This window comes from Schistocerca serialis, unplaced genomic scaffold (assembly GCF_023864345.2).
Source record: "Schistocerca serialis cubense isolate TAMUIC-IGC-003099 unplaced genomic scaffold, iqSchSeri2.2 HiC_scaffold_563, whole genome shotgun sequence".
Lineage (NCBI taxonomy): Eukaryota > Metazoa > Arthropoda > Insecta > Orthoptera > Acrididae > Schistocerca > Schistocerca serialis.
In genome coordinates, this window is record NW_026048150.1 from 15,001 (window position 1) to 20,000 (window position 5,000).

At 53.2% G+C, this 5,000-nt stretch overlaps 1 non-coding gene across 1 annotated transcript in view; it reads right to left on the reverse strand.

Moving 5' to 3' along the window:
* Positions 1-377, reverse strand: part of LOC126448117 (small subunit ribosomal RNA) — a 1,910-nt gene extending 1,533 nt beyond the window's left edge. Inside the window, exon 1 of the ribosomal RNA XR_007583994.1 lies at positions 1-377. This exon is cut by the window's left edge and continues 1,533 nt beyond it. This is a non-coding gene — a ribosomal RNA (small subunit ribosomal RNA).
* Positions 378-5,000: the final 4,623 nt, after the last annotated feature.

A 5,000-nucleotide genomic window follows, 5' to 3' on the forward strand; every position in this document is an offset into this window, starting at 1 on the left:
TTACCCGTTACAACCATGGTAGGCGCAGAACCTACCATCGACAGTTGATAAGGCAGACATTTGAAAGATGCGTCGCCGGTACGAGGACCGTGCGATCAGCCCAAAGTTATTCAGAGTCACCAAGGCAAACGGACCGGACGAGCCGACCGATTGGTTTTGATCTAATAAAAGCGTCCCTTCCATCTCTGGTCGGGACTCTGTTTGCATGTATTAGCTCTAGAATTACCACAGTTATCCAAGTAACGTGGGTACGATCTAAGGAACCATAACTGATTTAATGAGCCATTCGCGGTTTCACCTTAATGCGGCTTGTACTGAGACATGCATGGCTTAATCTTTGAGACAAGCATATGACTACTGGCAGGATCAACCAGGGAGCTGCGTCAACTAGAGCTGAGCAGCCGGCCGCCCGGGAGTGTGTCCCGGGGGCCCGCGCGAACACGCAAGCGTCCGCTCAATTATTCTGCAAACAGGAGGAGGCTGAGCTCCCCTGCACCATACACCTCGAAACCCTCTCAGGTCCCGGCGGCGCGCAGCGCCGTCCTAAGTACTTGGTCGGGTTCGAGAGAGGCGCAATCGCCCGGAGTTTGGCGAGTAGACGCCTTAGGTGCGACCACCCGTGCTCCCAACTGAGCTTGCCGCTGCCGACAGAGGCCCGGGAGCGTGCTGTCGTGGCATTGCCGGCGGGAGACAACACGCGCCACCTACGGTGACCGGCAGCTCCAACGCCAGCGCCACAGAAGGACAAAAGCCCCACTTGGGTGCCGAAGCGAACTCTCCCAGCACAGCGCACGCGCCAACACGTCCGCACAGCTGCGATACAAACCACCTGCGAGAACCGCAGAGGCGACCGAGCAGCAGACGGCGTCGCGGCGCCGAGCGCCGGGCGGCGGCGCATCCTCAGCGCACACAGTCCTCAATCGGACCAGCACACTGCAGATGTCCACCGCGCTTCGCACCGGGCCCGCGAGGACCTACTTTGGCCGCACGGCGCCGCGTGCAGGGTGCGCCGGCGCGCAGCTGCGCCGCCTGCCGCCTCCGTCGGCCGGCGCGCCTGCCACTGGCCGCCCCCACCAGCCGGCTGTAGCGCGTGCGCCCACGCACCGCGCGGCCAGCACGCCGGGAGGCCCCCCCTCACCGGCCGGGGACGGTCCCACCCAGCCACCGCCGCGTATCGCTTCACACCCAGATGCCATTCACGTTCGTGGGCATGGTGGGTATCGCTGGAACAACCGGTTGGTAGCTCAACCGATCGTCGCCATCACTGATTCACCTCTAGCGAGAACAACCGCACCACAACGGTTTACCAGTTGTTCATTTGCGTAACGTCACCAGCAAACGTAGGCGTCCATCGCCATTTGCAAATTCAACGATTGTTGCATGCCTGTGTCAGGTGTCACGACACACTATGTCTGCCCACATACACGCAACAACATGTGCACGCTTCGCGAACACGTGGAAGGTGGCCCCCGTACGTATGCGATGTCCATTGCGCGAACGACTGTCAACCGGCCTCTGTCGCATGTCGCAGATGTGGAACGCAGTGCACCATGCTATCACGGTGTGTGAGAAGAGACGACTACGTCTGACAACACGCGCCACTACATCAACAGACGGCTCATGCTGATCGCCATCCAGGGCATACCACACTGCAATCCAGCTCTTATAGGGAGACGACACGTAGCTGAGTGCACAACATTTGGACCGCATGGTTCGCCGTTGTTGGCGCAGTCGTTGTACGGTCACATGTACCACGATGTATCATTCAGTACATGAGGACCAATGTGCAGTACAGTGTGTGATTTGGACGTACAATATCAGCGGACAGTTGACACAGGCCATACCACAGCGTAGGCTAAGTGCTTCGCCATGCGAATGCCAATGAACAACTGCGAATGCCAATGAGCATGTACGTCCTGCTGCCATCCACATTACAGTGTATAGCTGCACGGTGTTTAACATGAAGCGATACACTGGGGACCGGGCAGTGCGAGTAGCAAACTATATTGCGGGGGTTGCAGTTAGGCAACACTACACTAATTTAACGCGTCGTATGACAATTACAGAGCAGGTTAAGGCCCAACGTGTGTTGGGTTAAGGCCCAACGTGTGTTGGGTTAAGGCCCAACGTGTGTTGGGTTAAGGCCCAACGTGTGTTGGGTTAAGGCCCAACGTGTGTTGGGTTAAGGCCCAACGTGTGTTGGGTTAAGGCCCAACGTGTGTTGGGTTAAGGCCCAACGTGTGTTGGGTTAAGGCCCAACGTGTGTTGGGTTAAGGCCCAACGTGTGTTGGGTTAAGGCCCAACGTGTGTTGGGTTAAGGCCCAACGTGTGTTGGGTTACAGCGCAATATGGGTTACGTTAAGGTACGATATAGGTTAGGTTAAGGTACGATATAGGTTAGGTTAAGGTACGATATAGGTTAGGTTAAGGTACGATATAGGTTAGGTTAAGGTACGATATAGGTTAGGTTAAGGTACGATATAGGTTAGGTTAAGGCGGAACGTGGGTTAGGTTACGGCGCAACGTGGGTTAGGTTACGGCGCAACGTGGGTTAGGTTAAGGCGCAACGTGGGTTAGGTTAAGGCGCAACGTGGGTTAGGTTAAGGCGCAACGTGGGTTAGGTTAAGGCGCAACGTGGGTTAGGTTAAGGCGCAACGTGGGTTAGGTTAAGGCGCAACATAGGTTAGGTTAAGGCGCAACATAGGTTAGGTTAAGGCGCAACATAGGTTAGGTTAAGGCGCAACATAGGTTAGGTTAAGGCGCAACATAGGTTAGGTTAAGGCGCAACATAGGTTAGGTTAAGGCGCAACATAGGTTAGGTTAAGGCGCAACATAGGTTAGGTTAAGGCGCAACATAGGTTAGGTTAAGGCGCAACATAGGTTAGGTTAAGGCGCAACATAGGTTAGGTTAAGGCGCAACATAGGTTAGGTTAAGGCGCAACATAGGTTAGGTTAAGGCGCAACATAGGTTAGGTTAAGGCGCAACATAGGTTAGGTTAAGGCGCAACATAGGTTAGGTTAAGGCGCAACATAGGTTAGGTTAAGGCGCAACATAGGTTAGGTTAAGGCGCAACATAGGTTAGGTTAAGGCGCAACATAGGTTAGGTTAAGGCGCAACATAGGTTAGGTTAAGGCGCAACATAGGTTAGGTTAAGGCGCAACATAGGTTAGGTTAAGGCGCAACATAGGTTAGGTTAAGGCGCAACATAGGTTAGGTTAAGGCGCAACATAGGTTAGGTTAAGGCGCAACATAGGTTAGGTTAAGGCGCAACATAGGTTAGGTTAAGGCGCAACATAGGTTAGGTTAAGGCGCAACATAGGTTAGGTTAAGGCGCAACATAGGTTAGGTTAAGGCGCAACATAGGTTAGGTTAAGGCGCAACATAGGTTAGGTTAAGGCGCAACATAGGTTAGGTTAAGGCGCAACATAGGTTAGGTTAAGGCGCAACATAGGTTAGGTTAAGGCGCAACATAGGTTAGGTTAAGGCGCAACATAGGTTAGGTTAAGGCGCAACATAGGTTAGGTTAAGGCGCAACATAGGTTAGGTTAAGGCGCAATATAGGTTAGGTTAAGGCGCAATATAGGTTAGGTTAAGTTACAATAGAGGTTAGGTTAAGGTACAATATAGGTTAGGTTAAGGTACAATATAGGTTAGGTTAAGGTACAATATAGGTTAGGTTAAGGTACAGTATAGTTTAGGTTAAGGTACACATTGTTGTAAGGAAAGGTGTAATGGGGGGGGGGGGGGCGGCGGCCGGTCGGTTTGTTGATTGTGATTATAGTAAGTGGATGCCTGCGGCATCATCTGATTTGCCACGTCAGGATGCACCTTTGGCTCATGACAGGCGGCGCTCTCATTCGATGCTTGTGGCAGACCTGTGTCTTTCATTCCTGCCATTGTTTGTGTGCTGTGAGAGGAGGCAGTATTGTGATGTTGGGTGCACCCCTGTGTAGGACATGTGTGGGTGTTGGTGGCTTGGCTGAGCAATGGTCGTTGTCGGGTGGGTGGGATATTCTGTTTTCTGAGTGGACCTCCCGGTCTGGTTATGATAGTGTGGATTGTCTAATGTGGCAGAGAGGATGCACTGGGTGTTGTTCCATGCTGGTGCTTACATATTGTCTGTGTGCCTGTTACAGGCAGAGAGTAGTGCGTGATAAGAGTGTCTGGCTGACGTGTGATTGTGAGCAGAGTCTTTCAGCATGTATACGGACAGGTCTATACATTATCTGTATTCTGATGGCTCTATCTATTACTAATCAGCGCCGTGTATACGTTTAATCCGGTTCCAGTCGAAACTATTGTATCTCTGTACATTAGTGACACGGCGAGCCCGCTATGTAGTTACTCGTCTCGGCAGCTTCCACCGGTGTATGGCAAATGATTATAAGGAATCAGTCTAGTCGTCAATACCGATAGTCTGACGTCACATGTCTGGGGTGGGGGACGCTGCGCCCTTCCGGTGGGTCATGGCCTAGGAAGACTCTTCCCACGCAGGGGGGCTTGGACTGTCATTGACTCTTCCGAGTAATATACTTGCCGTACGTTTTTGCGACTGCGAGTGCAACGCTCACCGGTACCGACATGGATGGAGCGCCTCCTAGCTGCCGCTGAGCATCTGCATTCGTACAGAGAGCAACGCGATCGCGTCTGTAGCTCGTACGTGGTACAGCTCGCAGCTCATGTATATGGACAGCGGGAATGTCGCATATTGGACATAACTCTTCATGAAACGCACGTTATAGGGGTGGATTGCACATTGCGAGTGCGAGCAAAGTCCGCCGTTTATCCGCTGGAGTTGCGAGTTGGGCGGTTGGGGTGGGCCACGAACGGGTGCAGGTGGAGTGATTGCCGGTCCACGACTTCGTGCGGCAGAGGCGCTGGCGTTGGGGTGCTGTTGTCGACAGAGGGTGCAGGCTTTGTGGGTGGGGTCGAAAGATGGGCACTGTGGGCCCATCGATGTCTTGGTCGGCTTGGCGTCTCATAGATGGCGGTATCGTCG